Source organism: Furipterus horrens, unplaced genomic scaffold, assembly GCF_987537825.1.
Source record: "Furipterus horrens unplaced genomic scaffold, mFurHor1.1.pri manual_scaffold_12, whole genome shotgun sequence".
Taxonomy (NCBI): Eukaryota; Metazoa; Chordata; class Mammalia; order Chiroptera; family Furipteridae; genus Furipterus; species Furipterus horrens.
The window spans coordinates 78,465,490-78,490,770 of NW_028327182.1; the positions used below are offsets into that span (position 1 = coordinate 78,465,490).

Consider the following 25,281-nt stretch of genomic DNA (forward strand, 5'->3'; position numbering starts at 1 on the left):
CTATCCCGCAGCGCCATTTTGGTTTGGGTTCCCAGTCTCAGGTGATTTTCCATGGAAAAGATCTAGGGGAGCTAGAGATGTCCTCCCTTAGGGAGGGGACCACATACAGCGGGAATGGAGATTCAGCTCGGAGCCCCCTGCACGTGCTGCGCATGCCCCCTCCCTTGAAGCCTCCACTGGTAAGTTGCCAAAAGTGGGACTAACCCAGGTCTTCTCCGGTGGGGCAGTCGGACCCTGTTCTTTCAATCTGCCAGTGTTTAGACACCTGTAAATCTGCTCTGTTTAGCTGCTTGTTAGAAAGATGCGGCACCCAGGCCCGGGCCTCTCTCTCCCTCCTGCTGTCTTTCAGATCCCTTTGTCAGAACTCCAGGACTTTCCAAAACAGCTACCCAAAGTCATGCAGGGGGTGGAGCTAGTGAAGCGAGGATGGAGACATGTGACACACGGTGGATGCTCCGTGGGAAACAGAAAACAAACCTAGCCTTGTTAGTAGTATTGTACTTTTGAGACAGGTAAGTAAAACAGTATCCCATTTTCAGCTGAGCAAGCCAAGGTTTAGAGGAAGCAGATGGCCTGTGCGACGTTACACAGTCAACAACTGACAAGTCCACGTGGGACTCATCAAAAGGCAGCCTGACACGGGGGCCTCGTGTGGCTAATCTCTCCTGGCCTCTGAAGTGGTTCTCCTATAGGTTTTACTGAATCTTTTGATAATGCTGGTTTTGCAGTGGTGCTGACTCATGTTCAGGCCTCTCTTTACACCCACCACATCCCTTTCTGCAGGCTGGAGGGACTGACTGTGCAAAGGGGAGGAGATTTCAGGCCTTGTGACCAGCCTTGGCCTGTGAGAAGTCTCTCTGGCAAGCTGGTTTGACACTAACATGCAATTAGCGTTTAAATTCTGCAGGCTTGCCGCTCATGCTCCATCGACATTGCATTGTTCAAGACCATTTTATAATGTTTTATTTTTTTGCCAATTTTAAATAGTTTTATTTAAGACATTGCATTTTCTGCTTTACAACACAGTGCTTGTAGAATGTATTATTTCCTTTCCCTGTGCACATGTGCACAGCCAAGTATTAAGAATGCTTAGCTTTATTATAGAGCTGCTCAACTTTTAAAACTGCCATGGAATTTGTTACAAATTTGGGTCCTTCAATATTTTGTGTGGAACAATGTTAAGTCTATGCAAGAGGTTGACTTAATCAACTTTTTCAATGGTAGGCTCAGAGAAGGCACCCCCAGATGGAGAGGCTCCACCACCGGGCACTCCTGACATGCCTCCTGCACTCTGGTACAGCTTAGTGATGATTGTGTTGCAGACATTTTCCATCTCTTTCTGCTGATGTTCAAATTCTTCCTTTTCTGCAGTCAGATTCTTATCAAGCCAGTTGATGATTCCATTGCATTTGTCAAGAATCTTCTGTTTGTTCCCATCATTGATCCTGCCTTGAAGTTCTTCATCTTCGACAGTTGCTTTCATGTTGAATGCACAGGATTCAAGTGAGTTCTTGGAAGACACCTTGTCCTGCTGCTTCTCATCTTCAGCTTCATACTTCTCAGCTTCCTGGACCATGTGCTCAATGCCTTCCTTGCTCAGGTGACCCTTGTCATTAGTGATGGTAATCTTGTCCTCTTTTCCTGTACTCTTACCCACAGCAGAGACATTAAGCATGCCATTGGCATTGATATAAAAAGTGACTTCAATCTGAGGGACATCTTGAGGTACAGAAGGTATGCCTGTGATTTCATACTTGCCAGGCAGGTTGTTTTCCTTGGCCATGGCATGCTCATCTTCATAAACCTGAATGAGCACTCCAAGCCAGTTGTCAGAGTAGGTGGTGAAGGTCTGTGTCTGCTTGGTAAGAATGGTAGTATTGTGCTTGATGAAGACAGTTATGACTCCACCGGCCGTCTCAATGCTGAAGGAAAGAGGGGTGACATTCAACAGCAGCAAATCTTGAACATTTTCAGATTTGTCCCTGGAGAGGATGGCTGCCTGGACAGCTGCACCATAAGTAACAGCCTCATCAGGATTGATGCTCTTATTCAGCTCTTTTCTATTGGAGAAGTCCTGAAGGAGTTTCTGAGTTTTGGGGATATGTGTAGGACCCCCCACCAGGACAATATCATGGATATGGGACTTGTCAAGCTTGGCATTCTAAAGGGCTTACACTACAGGGTCCAGGGTACCATGGAAAAGTCAGCATTCAGCTCTTCAAATTCAGCATGTGTGATAGAAGTATAGAAGTTGATTTCTTCATAGAATGAATCTGTTTCAACACTGGTCTGGGTGCTGGAAGAGAGAGTACACTTAGCATGTTCACAAGCAGTACAAAGGAAATGAACATCCCTCTTATTCTCATTGATGTCTTTGTGCTTGAACTCTGCAATGAAACAGTTGACCATTTGGTTGTCAAGGTCTTCTTCACCTAAGTGGGTGTCACCAGCTGTAGGTTTGACCTCAAATATTCTATCTTCAATTGTGAGAATTGACATATCAAAGTACTACCTGCTGAGTCAAAGATCAGTACATGTCTTTCAGCTCCAACCTTTTTGTCTAAGCCGTAAGCAATAGCAGCAGCAGTTGGCTCACTGATGATTTTAAGTACGTCGAGACCAGCAATAGTTCCAGCATCTTTGGTAGCCTGCTGCTGTTGGATGTTACTCCTCTTTCCCTGGCTGGTTTGGCTCAGTGGATTGAGCGTCGGCCTGCAAGCTAAGTGTCGCTGGTTCGATCTTCCAGTCAGGGCACATCAGAGAAGGAAAACTCTGATTCCAAAAAACCTCCGCTGCCTTGCGGCATACCTCTTCAGGGGAAAGGCTAAGGGAGTAAACCCCGACAGAAAATCCGGAGCCGGAGTCCCTAAGGCGGTTTGACGTTGTAGTCAACACCGGCAACTCCTGCGGCGCACCTGAAGCCAAGCTGTATTGACTCCGTCTTTCCCTTGGACCCTTCAGCTGCGAAGAGAGGGGGTGTCTGCTGCATGGGCAACAGCAGACCCTCCATATCACCCTGCCCAGGCTCTGTAGCTTCAGCTTCACTGGAGAGGACACTCCAGCGTCATCGCAAGATGTCGATTCAACATGGGAGGAGACAGATACTGTGTCACTCCCGAGTCAGACTGCACAACCATTCTCGGCGGTGCAGATAGACTCTTAAGAAGCTACACCATCGTCTCTCTCGACACGGATGGCTGCTGATGACGATGATGAGACTGCTAGTGGAGTCATGACTGTCCTCATTGGCACGTGGTTCTTTGCAGCATCACCGTTCAATTGTTAGGTATCAGTAAAGGTGACATAGTTTCCCTGATCCTTGGCAATTATTTCCAGTTTTCCATGCTGGAAGACACCCATACAAGAGTAGGTGGTGCCAAAATCAATGCCAACTGCAGGTCCCTTAGGCATGGTTGCTTGAGTGTGTGCACAGCTCTCAAAGACTCAGATCAGAACACATTCCCCATGTTCAATGAGACCCTTATAATATAGCTTAAAAGAATATGACTTAATCTCAGGTTGAATAGAGGCACAGCTATATATGGAGGAAAGAACAATGCACTTGATATCTCAATGTGTAGATTTGAATCTTGAATCTGCACTCTAACCAATTGTGTGAAGGCAAAAAAATTAGCTATTCTCCGAGCTTCAATTTCTCCTACATTACTTAGCTTGTATGTATATTAAATAAGTAACACATGTGAAAACTGTCTCATGATTTGTAAAGTGTTAAATATGAGGGATACAGCTATGGAGAAAAAGAAATCAATGTAAGAAGGATAGGGAGTGTAGAGCTATTGACAGTTTTTTAGCAAGGTCATTGAAAGCCTCTCTTACAAAGTGACATTTGAGCAGACACTATAGAAAATGAGAGAGCAAGCCATGCAGATATCTGGTTGAGAATGTTTTCAGCAGATGGAACAGGTGAGAGACCTGGGTGGGAGCATGTGTGCTAGAGAAGAGAACAGTTACAGGATAGTGGCATATGCCTAGGTCAGGTAGGGCTTCATAGTCTATGGTTAGAAATTTGACTTCTTTTTTTTTCTTTAAGTATATATATTATTGATTATGTTGTTACAGTAGTTCCAATTTTTCCCCCCTTTGTTTGCCTCTGCCCAGTACTCCCCTTCCCTCCAGCAATCCCACCCCCCTTAGTTCATGTCCATGGGTCATGCATATAAGTTCTTTGGCTTCACCCTTTCCTATATTATTCTTAGCTTCCCCCAGTCTATTTTGTACCAACTGGTTATGCTTCTTAATCCCTGCACCATATCTCCCATTTCTCTCCCTCCCAGCTGATAACCCTCCAAATGATCCCCATATCTCTGATTCTGTTCCTATTCTGGTTTGCTTAGTTGGATTTTGTTTGTATTTTTTAGATTCAGTTGTTGATAGTTGTGAGTTATTTGTCATTTTAGTGTTCATAGTTTTGATCTTCTTTTTCTTAAGTAAATTCCTTTGACATTTCATATAATAATGGCTTGGTGATGATGAACTCCTTTAGCTTCACCTTGTCTGGGAAGCACTTCATTTGCCCTTCCATTCCAAATGATAGCCTTGCTGGATAGAGTAATCCTGGTTGCAAGTTGCCTTTCATCACATTGAATATTGCTTGCCAGTCCCTTCCTGCCTGCAAAGTGTCCTCTGAGAAGTCAGCTGATAGTCCCATAGGCACCCCCCTGTAGGCAACTCTCTGCCTCTCTCTTGCTGCCCCCAGGACTCTTTCTTTATCTTTCACCTTTGGCATCTCAATCATGATGTGTCCTGGTGTGGTCCCCTGTGGGTCCAGCTCATTAGGGACCCTCCATGCTTCTTGGACCTGTATGTTCATCTCCTTCGCAAAATTTGGGAAGTTTTCCTCATTTTTTTCAATTCTTGCTTCCTCATTCTGCACTGGTTGACTGTTTTTTTCCTTTTAGTTCCAAAACATTGAGCTGAACCCCAGTTTCCTTCCCTTCACCACTGGTTTTGTGTGGGTTTTCCTTCGTTTCACTTAGCATAGCCTTCACCTCTTCTCTTATGTGTTTGCCATACTCAAGCATATCTGTCAAGCCTGTGAGCATCTTTATCACCAGCGTTTTGAATTCTGCATCTGTTAGGTTGTCTATCTCTTCGTCGCTTAGTTCTCCCACTGGAACCTTGATCCGTTCCCCCTTTTGGGCCATACTTCTCTGTCTCCTCATTCTGACAGGCTCTTGTGTTTGTTTGCCTCTGCATCCCAGGTAGAGCTGTTGCTCCTGTTATGTTATAAGGAGCAGAGCCTTAGGGATTCAGCAGTACGGGGAGATCTGTTTCACCATGTTGTGGCACTGTATGTGGGGGAGGGGCCTAAGAGGGAACAATGCCACCCGCCCAGCACTTGCTCCTTTTCCAGGCACCTCTCCCACTTCTGCACTGGACTGGTGCCCCTCTACGTGCTGCCCTGGCCATTGTTCCCGGAGTGGGTGGGTCTGCAGACGTTCTAGGACCAGGGGGCCCCTTTAAACAAGTGGACTCTGCTGAGAGACTTGCAATTTCTGCCTTCACCCCAAACCCCACTGGCCTGCATAATCAGAAGCAATGAGGCTTGATTTTCCCCCAGTGCTGGGAATGTGAGCTGCGAGGTCTGGTGAGGAGCTGGGAATGCTCCCTAGGTGTCTCTCCTGACTTTTTAAAACATGTAACTGTGTTTTCTGCCAGCCTGCCACTGCGGTTGCTGCTGCTGCCACCTCACCGCATCCTCTCTGCCCCAGCTTCACCCCTCCTACCTGTCTGGATGAGTATTTATTCTTTATATCTTTGTTTGCTGGACTTCCATGCAGTTTGATTTTCTGGAACTTCTGGTTGTTTCTAATTTTGAGGTAGTTGTAGTCCTTCTTAGCTGTGGAGGGAGACACAGCAAGTCTGTCTATGCCTCCATTTTGGTCGGAACTTTGACTTCTTATTCCAAGTGATAAATAGCCTTTAGGTTCAAGACCTCACTGGACATTCCTATGATAATGAACTAGCATTTGACAGTGAGGCATGCATCAGAGGAACTAACAATCACATGAGAACTGGGACAACTCCTAAGGAAATAAAAGACTGTGGGGAACTGGTGTGTGTGTGTGTGTGTGTGTGTGTATGTGTGTGATGCTCACACAGGGAGAGACTGAAGCTTGGTGTGCGGGTGAGAAGAGAGACTGAGGAATCTATCTGCTCTTGCCTATCTCACATGCTGCCTGAGACAATCATCACCTGTCCCCCTGTAATAAATAAAGAGCCACAGTCTGGGTTTTTTTTCTTAGGGCAGTGTGAAATTAATGGAAATACACATGGGCTGACCAAAGTCTTTAGACCTTCACTTCTCTACAGGTGAAGTGGCAGCAAAGGGCACCTTCAGTGGTTCTGTGTGCTTGGGAATCTTCATTTGTGAGTTCATTTTTTTCTTTTTAAAAATATTCTGAGTGGAACGAAGACAAAAGCTTGACCCATGGCCCTTCACTAGTATCCATTACCAGGCAAAGTAGCTGAAATCCCTAGGAGTAAGAAAATGAGCTTACAGGTTAAAATAATGAAACATTTGAGAGACATAACCAATATAAAAGAAAGAAGCAAATTGAATTATACATACCCACTGAAGTAGAATTACTAGAACAGACTGACAAATATTTAAAACGAGTACACAGCAAGATAAAGAAAAATATTAGCAAAATGAAGCACAAAAAAGAAATTACACAAAAGAACCAAGTGAAAATATTAGGTATGACAAATGTATTATTGAAACAAAGATCATAATATACAGGATAAAATAACAATAATAGCAGTAAAATATAAGATTGAGAAATTCTCTCCCCAAATACTAAGGTATATGGAGAAGAGAATTAGAAATGTCAGTACCTATTTAAAGGCATTCAGAAATAAAGAACTTGATCTGCTCAATAGAAAAGCTGGAAAGGGGGGGTTATAAAACATTATAGGAAGTGAAAAATTAAAATAAGAAAGCAAATCATAATGTAACAATGCTTAAATAAATCTAAATGAGTTAAATTAAAAGGTAAATTCTCTGTCTCCTCACATCTATTAGGATGACTACTAAAATAAAAACAGAAAATGGCAAGTGTTGGCCAGAATGTGGAGAACTTAGAACCCTTGGGCCCTGTTGGTAGAATGTAAAACAGTGCATGCAGCTGCTATGGAAAACAGTATGAGGATTCCCCCCCAAATTAAAAATACAACCACCATATAATTCAGCAGTTCCACTTCTGGACATTTATCAAATAGAATTGAGAGCAGAAACTTGAAGAAATTTGTATGCCCATGTTCATAGCAGCATTATTCACAATAGTCAAAAGGTGTGGAAGCAATCCAGATGAATGGATAAACAAGATGTTCTATACACACATATAATGAACTATTATTCAACCTTAAATAGGAAGGAAATTCTGACATGTGCTACAACATGGATGAACCTTGAAGATATGCTAAGTAAAATACACCAGCTACATACCCACACGTGTACACACACACAAACAAATACTGTATGATTGCATCTATATGAGGTACCTGGAATAGGAAGTTCCTAGAGACAGAAAGTAGAATGGTGGTTATCAGGGGCTGGGTGTGGGAGGAAATGGGGAATTATTGTTTAATGGGTATAGAGCTTCAGTTTTTCAAGATAAAAGAAAGTTCTTGAGATCAATAGTGGCGATAATTACACAACAATGTGAATGTACTTAATGCCACTCAACTGCACACTTAAAAATGGCTAAAATGGCAAAATTTATGTTATGTATATTTTACCATAATTAGAAAAAAACACATTCTTGATTGGGTTCTAAAAGATCAATAATAGGTTGTTTACAAGAGATACATGTAAATGATACACGAGGGATGAAAATAAAAAAATAGATGAAAAACGTTATTCTGGGAAACATAAACAAAAGGAAAACTGGGATAGCAATCTTAATGTCTGACATTCAAGGCAAAAATATCGTGATACACCAAGAGGAACTTTATTAATTGCTAACAGGAAGAATTGAATAGAAGATATAACTCAAGATGAGAGAATTAGACTAAAGAGTTGGTTTCTAATCCTATGAAAAGGCACATGGAAGAAAGTTTCTGGGTCTGAAAACTGGCTGCAACTTGGAGCTTAGGGTGCTCTCTGGCAATGTTAGCCTGATATTAAAGTTTGACCCTAAATATTAAGCCAAAAAAACCTATTTATTTGAGGGCCTGGGGGCTAATTGAGAAGATCTGATTGGCCAAGAGGAGAAAGTGAACTAGAACTGGGCAAGAAGCCATCATGATGGGGTGAACTTGTCACCACTGGCTCCATAAACGTGCCATATGCTGATGATTTGGAAATCTGCAGGACTCTAACTGCTAGAGTCAAACAAACCTGACAATCAGAATTAGATAGATTTCTTGTGGAGGAGGAAAACAAAGTATCGCTTATCAAGCAGCTACTCTCAGGTCATGTGGAGGATGAAGGCTGAGATGACAGACAGGGTAATGGGCCCAGAGATACACATGGAGACCCAGACCCAATGTTCCTGGCTGTTTCATCCCATGACACACTCATTAAGAAAAGACCTCTCAGTAAAGGAGGAAGACGGTTTCACCTGCTGGCCAAGTGGCTGTAGGCATGGAATGAACATCAGTGGACATTCTTCCTTTAGAACAGCGGCCTAGGTATAGCCATGACAATGGATGAAGGAGGCGTCCAAGACCAGAATGGGTTGCGGAAACTCTCTAAATGGGCAGGAAGGGTGTTTCCTCTCCTAGTGACCATTGGAAGTGGGTTCACATCTGCTTATAAAATTAGAATATGGTTAAAAGAGTGAAGGAACAGACATAGTTCAGAAGGAGAGCTCATGTTGATGGTAGATAGTGTGAGACTGTCAGTCTGCCCAGGTTTTCCTAGGTTCTTTTGCAGTGCTCAGTCTGGTGCTGTAAGAAAGTTAATCAGTGGACTCATTAGGGTGGCCTTGTTTCAGAAGCAACATCTATGAGAAGGGGTGCTCCTGGGGCTAATTATACCATCAGATCTAGGATTTGCTTGTATCATTTTCAAGGAGAATGCAAATATAATAAGCTATGGATTTATTTCCCTAAACAAATAAAACAGGACACATAGTTTGATAATTTTGTTTTTCTATTTTAGGCACTTATTTGTATGAAAAAGTTTTGCAGAGAAAAAAAAAAGTCACACCTATGTGTATCTTTAATAAATTAGCCTCCTTTATAAGGTATAACACTGCTTTACATTGGGGCTGTACTGGATAACTGAATGTGTTCACTGCCAGATCTATGAGACAATGATGTCTCAAATGATGCAAAAAGCACCCACACTATAGAAATCCCCTCTCTCTTGCCTTCAGTTATGGCAAATAGGGGCCTTTGATAGGACAGGTGAAATGACTGGCCTGAAGTCACATAGCAGGCCATGGTAGGATATGGATTCAATTTTCCTTCCTCTCTAGGTGCCCTTGAGTTTTAACCGCTGCATTATTTTGTATTTCTCTATTTAAATTATGATCACCACATCATTTAAGACCTCCATTTATATATAATATCTTCATTTATAAAAAATAAACACAAGAAAACTCTTGTTTACACTGAGAAGTGGGTAAACCTACGAGACACATAGAATGTGTCTTGGGTTGGATAATGGGCTGAATAAAGGTAGATTTTGACAGGAAGCAGGCTGGCTTTGAATCACCCTGCTATCAACCCCTTGTGTCTATACCATGGAGCCCCCAGACGCTCTCTCTGACACTTACTAATTAGAGTGATTAATTAATATGTCATTGGCCTCTTATCATGAACCCAGACAAGATTAGTAATGATGGGACCATGGAAATTAATTTATAACCATGTACATAATTTTCCTTGACCTGGCAGCCTTCACAATTCCCTTTTGAAACTGGGAAACAGGAAGTCTGCAAGCAGGGCAACAAAGGACTTCAGGAAAAGGCCAAAGTTGAACTGGGAAGAATCCCCTGGATCAAACAATGGTCCCATAGATAGGGGGACTTGAAGGAGTTAGAAACTCAAAAATAAAGTCAGTCAAAAAACTAAAGGATTGCCCCACCTCAAACTGAGCAAACTGTATTCAGGGTTTTAAAACCAAATTAAAACCTAAATTATGTCACTCAAGGGTGCTGTGTATGAGTTAAAGGGACTGGGAGTCAGGAAACCCTGCCTCTAACTAGCTGTTTACTGTTGTTCTCTCCAAGCCTCAGGTCTATTCAAGAAGGGAAAAGGCAGTGGAGGGCATTCTTGAGAGTTATCCTCAATTCCTTGCTCTTCCTGACTCTCCTCTTCTATTCTCTAAATCACACAGATTCACTTTTGGCCACTTTTTTTCCAGTTCCCCACTCCCACTGTCCCACTGTCCCACTGTCACTGCCACTGCCCTACATCAGGCCCTTGTGGTTTTCTATTTGTACTCTTGTAACAGCTGCCCAATGAACTTTAAGCTTGTAGTTTTTCTCCAAGTCAGTCCATTCTCTACACTAAAATAAAAACAGAAACAATAATACTGATAATGATAATAAAATATGTTGCACTCTTTAGCAATCCAAGATCTCTTGGTTCTTAAGCTCCTACATATATCATTTTAGCAAGACTTGGCCATATATTTCCTTCCATATCACCACTGCCTTGAAGCATCTTAGGCTTTTTCAGGAGACAGGCTTCCCTGGATTCTGCTCCCAAACCAAATGTACTTTCCTTATTAATTTTTTAAAATTGGGTATATATAAAATAAAACATCCCCAAAACTTGCCATTTTAACCATTTTTAAAATTCAATTACATTTGTGCTGTTGTAAAATCATTACTATTATTTGTTTCCAAAATGTTTTCATTACTCCAAACAGAAACTCTATCCATGAAGCAATAACTCCCTATCCCGCCCCCCCCCTTGTCTATGGTAACCTCTCATCTGCTCTCTGTCTCTATGAATTTTCCTATTCTAGATATTTCATTTAAGTGGAATCATATAATATTTGTTCTTTGGTGTCTGGCTTACTTCAGTTAGCATAATGTTTGCAGAGTTTACCCATGTATTACAATTTCATTCCTTTTAGGGCTGAAAAATACTTCATTTTATGTATAGACCACATTTTGTTTATTCATTTATCTGTTGATGGACAAAAAGACTTTTCACCTTTTAGCTATTGTGAATAATGCTGCAATGAACATTAATATACAAGTATCTGTTTGAGTCCTTGTTTTCAGTTCTTTTGGTTACATCCCTAGGGGTGGAAAATCTGAGTCACATGGTAATTCTTTGTTTAACTTTTTGAGGAAAACCAACCTGTTTTCCACAGCACCTCCATCATTACATTCCCATCAGCAATGTATGGGTGTTCCAGCTTCTTCACATTCTAGTCAACACTTGCTATATTCCATTAAAAAAGATTACAGCTATCTGAGTAGCTGTGAAATGGTATATTGTTGTCCAAGTTTTGGTTTTCATTTCCCTAATGACTAATAATATTAAGCACCCTTTCATATATTTATTGGCCATTTTTATATCTTTTTTGGGAAATGTGTATTCAAGTCCTTTGCCCATTTTCTAATTAGGCTCTCTTTTTGTTGCTGAACTGTAGGAGAATTTTATATATTCTAGATTTTAAACCTTTATTACATATATAATTCATAACTATTTTATCCTGTTATGTAGGTTGTCTTTTCACTTTCTTGGTAGTGTTCTTTGATGCACAAAATTTTTAAGTTTTGAGGAAGTCCAATTTATCTCTGTTTTCTTTTGTTGTTCATGCTTTTGGTGTCATATCTAATCTATTGCCAAAACAAAGGTCCTGAAGATATACCCTTATGTTCTTCTAATAGTTTTATAGTTTTAGCATTTCTATTTAGGTTGTTGATCTATTTTAAGGTAAGTTTGTATATAATGTGAAGTATGATTCAACCTCATTGTCTTGCATGTGGAAATTCAGTTGTCCCAGCACCATTTGTTGAAGAGACTATTATTTCCCCATTATAGGGACTTGGCATCCTTGTCAAAATTCAGTTGGCTATAAATGTATGGGCTTATTTCTGGATTTACAATTCTATTCCATTGGGTTATATGTCTATTTTTATACAGTACCATGTTGTTTAGATTATTATATCTTAGTAGTAAGTTTGGAATTGGGAAGTGTGAGTCTTCTGACTTTGTTCTTCTTCAAGATTTTTTTTTTTTGGAATATTTAGGGACTTTTGCAATTTTATATTAATTTGAGGCGGCTTGTTATTTCTGCAAAAAAGGCTGTTGGAGTTTTGACAAAGATTGTATTAAATCTGTTGATCACTTTGATTAGTATTGACATTTTAACAATATTGTTTTAGAATTTATAAACATGGAATATCTCCCCATTTATTCACATCTTCTTTAATTTCTTTCATAAATTTTTTACAGTTTTTAGTGTAAAAAAATCTTGTGAATCTTTGGTCATATTTTCTTAGGTATTTTATTCTTTTAGATGCTATTGAAATGTAACAGCTTTCTTCATTTCTTTTTATATTGGTCATTGTTGGTATATAGAAAAACAACTTTTTCTTTGTGTTTGTCTTGTAACCTGCAACTTTACTGAATTTATTTATTAGTTCTAGTAGCTCTCTTTTGGACCACTTGGGATTTTCTATATATAGGATTAAGCCATCTTTGAATAGAGATAGTTTTACTTCTTTTTAAATTTTAATTTTTTTTTCTTGTCTAATTGCTCTGGTTAGAACTTCTAGTATTATGTTGAATAGTAGTTGTAAAGCTTGGCATACTTGTCTTGCTCCAAACACAGAGGAAAAAGCTTTCACTTTTTTTACTGTTAAATATGACTTTAGTTATGGGTTTTCAAAAATGCCCTTTATTATATTGAGAAAGTTCCCTTCTATTAGTGGTTTTCTGAGGTCCCTAGTGCAATTTTATGCTAATGATGAACTTACATTTTCCCTTCTGCTTAGAAATTTACCTGCCCTGATCTTCTGGATAAAGAAATCTTTCCTCAGGTCTAATCCAAATGTCACTTCCTCTGAGCCCCCATTAGCTGTCTGTAATTGAAATATTGTCTCATAAACATTTGCTTTTATGACTGTGCTCTCTGGTAACCTGTGATCTCCTTGAGTATGGAGATCACTCATTTTGTTATCCCAAGGATCCAGGACAGTGCTCAGGATATGTTTGCTTGGAGAATGTTGGGTGACTAACATTCTCTGGCTTAACATCTTCTGAGCATTCCTCAAGTCTCTGGCTTAGTTCCCCCCCATTGGCTCCTGCAGGGATAGTCATTCCCTTCCTTTGACATAAGACACTGCTGCAAAGGTTTTCTGAGAGCCAAGGTTAGCAGAGTAGAGATGGCCTTAGATGTTTATGATACATGAACACCACGGCAGAGAATAGCCTCTCATTCTGCTCCACAATTAACACATTAAGCAAGTGGGAGGTAACCACCAGGTGATCTCTCATTCCTCGATTCACTCTAATTCATATCTCCTCAAAAGCTTTGGCTATGCCAGGCCACCAAACCATTTTCCTCCCTCATTGTTGAATCAAATCAAGCCAGTGAGTACTACTAATTGGCAAACACATTTCTAGGAGTTCTGGAGGCACACAAAGAACTTCACTTGACCTTGTACCTTCCTTCCTTCATAGTATTTATAATAGGCCAAGAAAAGAAAGTGTTCAGGCCAGGTTATGTTTCAAGAGGACTATTAGTTTCTTTACTTTATTTATTTTTTAATCCACAGTTGAGGATGTATTTACTGATCTTAGAGAGAGAGAGAGGAGAGGGAGGGAGAGGAGAGAGAGAAACATATATGTGAGAGAGAAACATCGATCAGTTGCCTCTTGTATTGGGGAATGAACCTGCAACCTAGGTATGTGCCTTGACTGGGAATTGAACCTGCAGCCTTTTGGTGTATGGGATGATGCTCAAACCAACTGAGCCACTCTGCCAGTGCTGTATTAGTTTCTTATTGCTCTTATAACAAACATAAACTTAGTGGCTTACAATGATACAAATTTATCATCTTATGATTTTGGAGGTTATAAAGCCACAATACATTTCCCTTGGCTAAAATCATGGTATTCACAGGGCTGTGTTACTTCTGGAAACCCTAGGAGAGTGTTTCTTTGCCTTTCCAGTTTCTAGTGGTTGCCTAAGTTCCTCTACTTGTGCCAGCAATTGCATTATTCCAACCTCTGCTTCTATCATCACACCTTTTCCAACTCTGACCCTCCTTCCTCCTTCCTTACAAAGACACTTTTGATTATATTGTCCCCACCCAGATAACTCAGACTAATCTCCCCATCTCAAATCCTTAAGGTAATCACATCTGCAAAGTCCTTTCTGTTATGTAAGGTAATATATTCACAAGTTCTGGGCATTAGGACATGACACATTTGGAAGGAGGTTATTTACTCTATCACAAGGACAGACTGATCTTTTGACGACCAAAGAAGATGCCTTGCCACAACTCCCATGGTCGAGTTCCTATGGCAAGTCATCCCTTTATCTCAGGACCTCTACTTTTGATAAAGAGGAAACTGAAACCTTGGGAGAGAGAAACTTCCTCAGATCACTTAGCGAGAGGTTGGCAGAGCTCAGCCTAGGATCAGGCTCTCTGATCCAGAATTCAAAGATTTAGTGACTTAGTGATTGAGCAGAGAAAGCAGGACCAGAGAAGGAATGGTGAAAGAGCCATTGCCCACAACCCTCTTTCTCTGGATGCACAAAGCCTCAGCCATTCCCATGCCAATGAGCTTATCTTCAGACTCTGGATAAATTTAGCTCCTTCAATGAGAGGCTAATGCATTTTGTGATTCTGTGTCTTCTTAGTGTCCTTAAAGAATCTTTTATTTGCCCCTTCACCTTTAGTTCTATTTCAGCAGCAGAAAGAACTTCAAATCTATTATTCCATAAATCTTCATGAAGTTCAAACCCATGGGGATTTTCTTTTGGACAACAGAGGACCTTCAGGGATCTTGGAAGGGACCGGCACTCAGGAAACCCCTACTCCCAGCTTGCTGAAGCTGACAGATTGCATTTCCCGTTAGCTCAGCCATTAGCTCCCACCTTCTGTCACTTTGTGCCCACACACGGCCTCCCCACAGACATCCAGAAACCTGCCTCCTGCCCACCCTTGCCACTGCAGAGTTGCTCTCTGCTGGGAGTGACACCCCTCTCTGCTTGCCACGTCCCCCTGTTGTCTCACACTAACTCAGGAACTTGTGTCTGGGGCTGGAATTTTGTCGTTGCTATGGAAGTGGGAACCAGCTCAGCCTTCCAAGCTCACAGAGTGTCCAAAAACACACACGGCATCTCGCGCTGACACACCACTGACAGCCTGTGATGACGGGGATGTACTTTTGAGTGTCATCTTGACAAGGAGCAGGAGCCTCTATCTGCCGGCCCATCCGCCTGGCCATCTGTCTCCCAAGATTGTCTGCACTTGCCTGGCTCAGGTCCTGAGCCTCCCTTGCTGGGGGGTGGGGGGGGCCTTATCCTTTCAAGGCCTGGCTTCTTCCAGGGGGTGAAAAGGAGAGAGCCCCTTGTCAGTGGGCTGTTCTGCTGGGAGGAGGTGGGGAAAGGAGGGCTCTAGGGGAAGCTTAGGGTCACTTCTTGGCTTCAGCAACTCCAAGGCCATGGTAGGGCATTCAGCTGAGTGGCAGAGGGAGGGGAGCCAGATCTCCTGCCTTGTTTGCGGCCTGAAGCCACAGCTTTTGGGATTTCCTCGGCTCTTGGAAAGGCAGCCCTTTGGGGAGGCGCCAGTATTTCCAGGTGGTGCAGGGAGGGCTGCCCAAGACACGTGGATTCCTTTGCTTCCTATCTCCAGTTCTCTCTGTGAGGAAGGGATAGAGGAATTCCTGGCTTTGGTGGACTTCCAATCAGCTAATGTCACCAGCTTATCCACCCATCAAGGTAGGGAAGGGGAGTGGGAGTGTCAGGTGAGAAGAAGGCACGATGGGGAAAGGACAGAGAAGATAAAGATCTCTTAACATTTAGTGTTCATAGACTTACCAGATTCTGCCTTGCACCCTAGCTCTTGTCCCACTCCCCATTAGGACATGGAGCAAGGCTTTCTGTCTCCAATAATGCCTGCCACACCACTTCTGCTGGGAAAGGACAGACGAGCATTGATCACGGGGTCAACCCCCTCCTCAGCCAGGGCTTGCTAGTGCCCAGTTCTACACTCTTTCTCCCCAGTCTACCAAGAACTTTCAAGGCCAGATCCATCTGTGAGTGGCTTTGGGGGACCCTGTAGTCTTCTATATTTAGTCCACTTTGAGATAATTTATCCAGGATAATTTCTTCTCTCATATTCCTTTCTTTGACTCCTCTAACTCATGAATATGGGTACTAGGTTTCAGTTTTGTGCATCTTACTCTTGCACAGGTTGGCCAGTCATGAAACTTCCTTGCTGTGGTTGCGTGGCCCCTGGCTGGGAGGTGCTGGCTTCTGTGTGCCCTGGGGTCAGAGCCTGGAAATGCAGCCGTCAGCACTGCATCTCCAAGATGACAGCTCTCCTTCTGATGTGGGGAGGCTACCGGCTCCAGCAATTATTAGCTGATAAATATTTGGCTTGTGTCTCCTCCTAAAATAATCCTCACACACGATGACGGCTGTCAGCCCTGGCTCTGGGATCTAAATCCAGCCTCCTTGTCTACATCTGGTACCAAGACTCTCACATGATTGGTGGTCTCTCAGGGAGAAAATGAAATGTGTTAATAAGCTGATGGAATTTAAAGACTCGGATGTGGCAAAAGGTAGGAAACAATAATTGAGAGAAGCATTGCTAGGGCCCAAGCTATCACTGTACTGTTCAAGCCTTTGGGGCCATGGCCAGGTCCTCTTGTCATCCAGCTTTTGGACAATGCAGGATCATTCCCTCAACAAGAACAAAGCAAATCATAGCCCTAGCTCAGTGTTTCTTAAAGTCGACCCACAGAGCACTCCAGAAACTGTTCACAGGACCACCAGCCACAGCAAAACAGTGCCTCTAAACACCACATATACTGGGGAATAAAGAGTTAAATAGCAAAACCTCAGTAAGACAGCTAAAGACAGAAAGATAGTTGATTTAAAGAAACAGAAAAGGAAGAGCAGGCAGGAGTTTCTAAGTCTTCAGACATTGTCCACTTAACATTTCTTGTGTCTAAAAATTTTCCATCCTGATTTATTGGAAATTAACATAATATCTTATAATTTAAAGAAAATTTGAATAACCAGTTTTGGGACTTCCAAAACGACTTCAAGGAACTTCTATCCAAACCGTTAGTATTAAAATGACTTGATTCCAACTATTTTCAGTTTTTATATCTCTCTTCCAAATTTCAAAAATTTGGAAGAGAGAATTATGTTGGGCCTGTTTCATTTAATGTCTGCCTCTCACCAGTCAGCAATGGCTCAGGGTATATAATATTTCCCACAGAAGGGAAGGCCTTGTGGGCTGTCGGCTTCTTGAGAGGAAGCTATTAGAGTTAGAGGTCTAAATATCTCCCCCATGTGAGACAATAAGGCATTTCTACGAGGCAGCTGAGGTGTCCACAAGCATGCTGAGACAAGCACTTTTGCAGAAAGTGCTTTCAGATTATAGATACATGGGAGGAATTTCCTTTGACTGCAGAGATCTGTGTGCAACGGGGAGGAATAGAAAGAGCTGAGATTCTGCAAATATTTATTGAGCACCTACTATGACCCAGATGCTCTGTTGCAATGTATTAATGAAAAAAAAAGGGATTCCTGTCCTGTGGGGCTTGTATTCAGTACAGTGGAATTACATTGTTTGATGACTTACTAAAGGTCTTGAGAGCTTCCTAGTGCCTGTGTGAGGAAGAACTGCACTGAGTAACAAAAGAGAAACCTCTTTACCTCACCCCGCATACCCAACCCACCACCAAGTCTTATCAAGTCTAACAAGCCCTTGAATCCATGTCCACCACCACTAACTGAATCAAAGCTGCCATCATTCTCAACTCAGCTGTTTCACAATCCTTCTACCTGGTCTTTGAAAATCCTCTGTCTTCCCTTTGTTCATTGTTTACACTGTAGCCCAAGTGATTTTCTTTTATTCAAAATGAAAACCAGATTATTTTTACAACGTACCCTTGGTTTAAGCTCTCCAGTGATTCCCCGTTGGTCTTAGGATGAAGGCCAAATCATAGCTTGGAAGGCCCTTTGTAGTCCAGCCCCTGCTTAGCTTGCTAATCTCATCTTATACCACTGTCTCCACTTCTCTGGGCTGTGTTTGTGTGACCTCAGGACCCTTGCACAAACCCTTTCTCCTATCTTGGATCCTTCTCCCTCTCTACATTTATTAAACACTACTCAGTTCTTCATATAGTTAATTGCTTCTCAGCCAAAGGAAGAAATAAACCCCGATATAGTCCTCCTCCACATACCCCGCTTAGTCACATGCTTCCACAGAGTAGGAGAGGTTTGTAATTATCCATTTATTAGTGTGGTCATTGGGTTCACGTCAGATGTCAGTATCTCTTATCAGGTTGTGAGCTCCCTAAATGTGAGGACCTTGGCTATTTTCCTCACCATTGAATTTCCAATGCCTAACAAAGGAAAGAATGGCTGAATGAATTAATTTAAAATAATTTGTCCCCTATGAGAGATTCTGTCATCATCCTTCCCCCAAATTGCCACTTTTCCTTTCTAAAAAGAACTTTAGAGAAACCTAGAGGCCCACATTATTGGCATACTCCCCAATATAGCCATGTACTTTCTAACAACCAGGAGGAAATGGGGCAGTTTAGAAGACATAATTATAGACACCTAGTGGGTAACCAACAAACACTTGTTAAAGGAATTTTGTACTGAATTGCATTCTATCATCCCAAATAGGTGTTTGCTGAGGCCAAGAGTCCACTGAGGGATAAAACTGTCTTAAGTGTTGGGGCCTTCAAAGGACAGGGAATCTGTAATGCAAAATAGGGGGAAGATGATGAATGAAAGAGGCCTAACCATAAGCAAACATCTAGCAACTTTCAAATTAAAAGACCTCTGACCTCTTTGTGAATTCACCAAATTACCTTGTTGATGCATCTGTGCAGGGGAGAAATTCCAATGAGAAGAAATGCGCCACCCTGTATTTGGAGCTTCACTCACAGAACTGCCTGCAGAGGGGCTTGCTTCCCAGGTGGATGATGGGAGAAAGGGGGTTGAGGGAGTGGAGTCGGGGGATAGCAAGGTCCAGCACTCTATGGCCTCAGGCAAGTCATAGCACCTTTGAGCCCTGGGCTGTCTCCTCACGTCCATTTAGCATTTTGATTTAGCATTGTGCAGCTTTGCTGGGAATCTCTATTGCAGCATGTTGACTTATCGCTCATCCCAATAAGTTCCCATTCTCTCTCCTCCTGACAGCCTTGCCTAATGTACTTATTCATTCAATTTAAATAAATCGAACATGGGCCTATGACAGCCGATAAGTGAGTCACACAAGAACAAACAGAAGAGAAAGCTCTGCAAATAGTCAAATGTCAAGTAAGAATGGAAAACTGTCCCCACAGCTTCAACGAACCTTGGATGTCTAATATTTATGGCCAATTGATGTCATTAGAAAGTAAATAAGCCCTCTTATGCTGCATTACATAAGATTAACTGCAAGCAATGGAGTTTAAATAGCAGAGATAAGTGCAGATGGAAATAAACCTGTTTAAAGCTAGAAATATTTGATGGGCCTCCTTGCTGCTTTTAGGATAATTGATCTGTATATCTGTATTGAATCTCACCATAAAAGCTTTGAAAATACTTGTGGCAAAGCCTGTTCAGACCCAAAGCACATTTCTTTCTCTGGGGCCACCCAGCCACAGTTAGAACCTCTTCAAGAGCAACTCCAGGCCTGGGAAATTGCAAAAAGCTGGGGAGAAACAGGAGTCCTCTGGCTGCAACCCCCATCCAAATTTCCGGCATAGCAGCTAAAATTAAGTGGCCAGGGTGGTAGGGGTTTGAGCCTGTCATGGGCGAGATAACTGAAGGAACTATGAAGGTTTCTTTTGGAGAATAAAAGGGTGGAGTGGGGCAGGTGAGGTGGGAGGAGGCTAAGTTACTCCAAGTGCTACCTCAATGCTCAAATTATTCCTGGGAAAGGACCAAGTTTCACTTTTTTCCTCCTAAACTTCTAATCCTTAGATACATCGTCCTAGTGTTTATGACTAGCATGAAGCTCTCATCACAATTAACTTATTGCACAAGTTTAAAAACATCTGACTGGTCTATGTTGTGTGCAAGAAGACAAGCCTGCTGCTCATGAGCCTCATGTTGTGTCAGTGACCAATTGCTCTAACACTTTGTAAACTCTTACTTTCAATTTTGTTCTTGTTGAGGCCAGATAACAAAGGGTTTGTGGACCATCGCCAGTTTGCACATCACCCAGTGAGCTGCACTGCTGTGGAAGTCTTGTGCTATCTGTCCCCCAAGGATGGAGAATTAAGAGCAATACACAGAAGAAAAGAAGACCAATTTTATCCCAATAGGACAAAGGATTTCCCAACAGTTGTGACAGATACAAATCTCAACCCAGACATTCAAAGGTGCAAGAAATTTAAATTTTAAAACTTTGCTATAACAAAACAATGCTATCATATTATAATACCACATTGCTTGGGCTGAAGAAACTTAAGCATGGTCCATTGGAAGCTTTGCGTACCCACCTTGCCCCGGGCAGGTAGAAATTGTGGATAGTTTACAAAACAACAGAGGCTAGAGTGGGGCTGGAGGAGCTTTTGCCTGGATGACCATCATCTGTCCGCATTGGCATCTGTTGAGATGTCTTCATCCCCAACTGACTTTCGGTCTTTGGTCCAGGCAGCTTTCTGCAGTGTCTTCCTTGTCTCCACCACCATGTCTTGTCACATTTCCTGACTCCCTGTGTCATATTCCCATCACTGTGACTTGATGGAGAACTCTCTAATCTCTGGACTGGAAAATTTTATGAGGTCATCTGAGGCCTGTCTGCCTGCTCCCACCACCCCCACATTTCCCCCTGCATTGCCAGGAGTTAGAGAGATCTTGGGATCTTGCTGGGATTTTTGGTTCTATCATAAGGGTGGAGGGAGTTGGGATAGGGGCTGGGACACATGACTTTCTGCCCTCACTCTATTCTGATAGGCCTATCATCATTCCCAGAATTGGCCCCAGTGGGAGTCCCTTCTCAGTGACTCTCCAGCATCTACATGTTCTTTTTTTTCTTTTGGACTCATGGCTTCCTTCCTCTCAGTTTAAGAAAATGTATGTATGCATTTATTTTTTGGTGAGCATAACCTGGTTTGGACTTATATTCTTTTAAATCTTTGTCACATGACCTAGACATTGCCTTTGAAACTTTAAAGTCATAATTTGACTCTTTTATTTTGTCTTTTGTCTAGTCCCAGGAATTCTTGTCACCTTGAGGCAAAGGGTATACAATAGCCTTGGCTGCTATCTACTCGGGGGAAGAATCCCAAGGTGACAGGAACTCTTGGGACTAAACCACATTAGATAATATATCAAAAAATCTTCACACACCACAGTCAAAAGTTAAGAGTGGATAGACTGGGCTGCCTTGCTGAGAAAACACACTCACCATCTTTGAGACTTCTGCGCAGTAGCTGGGCCGTTAGTTTTTTGAGTCGATTCAGGCACTGGGTGGCTCTATAACTTCATGCCTTTGAGGTGGGTAAAACAGAGACTATGGGGGGAACCTAAGGCAAGAAACCACAAGAGGGTCCTTCTGACCAGACTGGGGCTTGTGAGCAACCAGTGCTGGTCAAACCACGGCTGAGGACTAGGGCTGGGGTCTGACCTCCTTCTCCAGGGGGACCATTTCTCCTCTGCATCCAATGTACCTATGTTTGGTTCCCCTTCAAATTACAGATTCCTAGTGTGGGTAGATTTAAGTGTATCTGTTTATTGTCCTGTGGTACCAGGCCTGCAATTGGCACTCAGTCAGTGTTAATTAGGGATGGAGATGGCACCCGATTTCCTTTTGTAGGGATGACAGTGATAGACACTCATCCTGATGGTATCATCTATATGACTCAGGTATCACTTAGAAAGATCGATAGCAGAACTGAGCCGCACCTGCTTTGAATGTGTTCTGTAGACAGAAGATTCTATTCCTCCTCTACCACCAGCATGTGGCACTGTGCCCTGCTCAGAGCAACTGTACAGGATGCAGCCACACATGTGAGACAAGATTTGAAGTAATGAAAATAGTTTCTTTCGTTGACTTGTAGGAAGTTCACTGGCTTGGACTGGTACCATGTCTGCAGACTGACACTGTCCTCTCTATTGGTTACAAACCTACTTCCCTGTTTCAGTTTAGTTATTGGCTGGTTATATTTGAAGATTAAATCAGTAGATTATCTTCTTTCTTTGTCATCTCTTCTCTGCCCTGATGGAAAAAGGAGGGGTAACTATGTTCCTTGCATATTATATCTGCAGAACACACTAGGGAGCAGGTATGTCCTTCCACAGAGGATCAACAAGGAAGCTTACTAACAACACAGGTTTCCAGATCCTATACCTGGAAATTCTGATTCACTCACCCTCGCTGTGTGCCCTAGAGTGTATATTTTTCAAACATCCCCCAGATGATTATGTTATGAAGTGAAATTTGGAGACAACTATTCTATGGGACTCAGAGGATTCTTGTTGAAACCTTTATTCAGGGGTTGTTTTCTTAGAAGCCCTATTTTCAGGATGAGAAATTCTGGGATATTTAGAGAATTTGAAATTTGTAAATAATAATACCCTAGATTAGGTGCCCTGACCAGAGGCAGGTAAGGATGTCTACCTGACCAGTGAGCTGTTGGTGCTCACTGCTGACCTGAGGGGAAGGGAAGCCTGTTACCTGGGGGGAAGCTGTGTACCCACACTGGGAATCCTTGTGCAGGTTTTGAAGGAGACAGGAAGAGGCAAAATGCAACCAGGCTCTGGGGACCATAGGGGATCTGGTTTAGTGTTTTAAATCCAGAGATAACCAGCCTACCTCTGACGAATTATTCCTGGGAATCTTATATCCTGACTACTCTATCTAGTGACAATTTCAGGGTACTTAGATTTTAAATATGTAAGAAATAGGTTGGGGTGTTTCTCTTTGGAAGCTTCCTCCCAAACAATTCAAATGCTCTGAAAAGCTCTGCAAGGCCCATTCCTCTTCCGATGTTCTAGTGCTCCAGAGGTTTTCTGGTGGCAGAGCAGTTGCGCCCGGGTTTCTGGAGTCTCTCCTGCATTTGACATGTGTAAGGTTTTAGTCTTTTGATGTGTTGGGGTACCCATCCCATCAAAGTAAGTTTTTCATAATTTTACGAACATGTTAGCATAATCGTGGCCCAGTTGTGTGTGTGCTACTGGCCCAGGGAGGCGTAGCCCTCTGCAGAGAAATGGGGTCCTAGGCAAGTTGTGGGGTGTGTCTGCAAATGACCAGAACTGTGTGTAAGCGCACATCGGAGGGACTCAGACAACTCTCAGAGCTCCACCTTGCCCCTGGTACCGTTTTGGCATGTCTACTGGGTAGCATCTGCAGACCAAGAACATGCCACGGCATCGTTTCTACCATGATTTCCATCATGAAAACATTTCTTTGATCTTCCACTGTTGCTTTTGAGATGATTAATCTCAGCGTGGCTGTGTGCTTAGGCTCTCGATAAAGGCAGGTGCACGTGTCCGTGCGTGGCTCTCTCAGGACTGCTAATGTAAGCGTCTGTTTTACAGCCCCAGTGACAGCTGTATTGTTCTGGCAGGGTTACAGCTCTGACATGTGGAATCAATCTTTTTAACCTGTCAATTAATCAGCGGGCAGCTGTCAGCCCAGCTGAAAGGCCTGAAGGACAGTGCCCTTTCAATGGATTATACTGGGGGCATGGCGAAGTAAAATTGAACACTTCAAGCTTCAAGGAACTCTTGCTGCATTCAAAGCCAGGCTTCACTCTCACTTAACGGAAACAGGCGATGCCTCCAGCGTGCGCCCCCTCCCAAGGAGGCTCTGTTGAGGAGATGGGTAAAGAGTGGGGAGCGTGTTCCGGTAGTTACCTTAGCAGGTTCAAGAGATGCTTAAAGGAGAGCCTCCAGGGTCCACCCGGTGACCCTCACTTATGCCTTGCTAGGTAGAGCTGATTTGTTTCTGGTGTCCCAAGCAAGCAGTGGATAATGGGGTACTTGGTCTGTAGGAGGATTTACAGAGTACCCTTTAGAAGGAACCTTGTTTGTCAAGCCAATGTTGATTAAGCCCTTCTTATAGTTGGCGTATTACCCTGAGTGCTCAGAGGGAAGACAGAGCAGAATAAAACAAGGTTTCCTTCCTCCATCATCTTATATATGATTGGAGAGACACCAGCAGAGAGCTGCATAAAAGGATAACTAGTAATTGCGTCCTCCATTGACAATAATTATTATTTGTCAAATACTTGAATAAACAGATGAGCATATGCTAATGAAACGAGGTGTCACTGAAATAAAGTTCTAAGCCATTTAGAAGAGGAAAAGGTGCTGAGAACTTGAGCTGCTGATGAAGATTTCTCCAAGAAAGGGAGATGAACCATTCTTTGAGCCTACCCTTTTTTTCCCTGCTGTTCTTGCTTGTCATTTCATAAATTACTATTTTTTTCTATTCTTCCATTTCTTTATATCTTCTACAGATATTTATTTAGCACCTAATTTTGGCAACACCCGGTGTTAAGGTGCTGTGGGGAATATAAAGATGATTCAGATAAAGTTTCCTTTAACAGGAAAACATCAAAACTGCCATCACTCTCAGTCCTGCAGAGAGGAAGACCTCTCCTCTTGCTCACCCAGTGAGTGAGTTTAGGAAGCAGCAAGGCTGTGAATTATTCAATTTCTTCTAGACCCAGGACCATTTATCTGGCCATTAGTATTTTGTTCTTCATAGATCCTGAAGTGAGAACTGGACTCCTTTTGCCCATGTGACAGGAGAGGGCTTGGTATTATAGGTCCATCAACTGTCTCCCATTATCACAACCTTCATCAGATAGTGAATATGATTTCTGTCTAACCCAGTATGCTTTTGAGCCAGACAGGTCTGGGTTGAACCCTAACTGTACTTGCTAATTGTGTTAACTTGGGCAAAACTCATTTTCTGTCTGAACCTTACATTTTTCATTTCTAAAATGTGGATAAATGATGTTCAGCTTTAAAGTGGTATTGGGAGAACTGACTAAGATGATGAATGCAAAAGACCTAGCAGACTGTTGACATAGTAGACACTGAGTGAATGATGGGTTCTTTCTATTTTTATATGTATTCTTTGAAGGGAAAAAAAATGGCCGATTTCATCAGTATCTCCTCTACTGCCTCTTTTGGTGATT

At 42.4% G+C, this 25,281-nt stretch overlaps 1 pseudogene; it reads right to left on the reverse strand.

Moving 5' to 3' along the window:
• Positions 1-1,201: 1,201 nt before the first annotated feature.
• Positions 1,202-20,820, reverse strand: LOC149996469 (heat shock cognate 71 kDa protein pseudogene; annotated as a pseudogene).
• Positions 20,821-25,281: the final 4,461 nt, after the last annotated feature.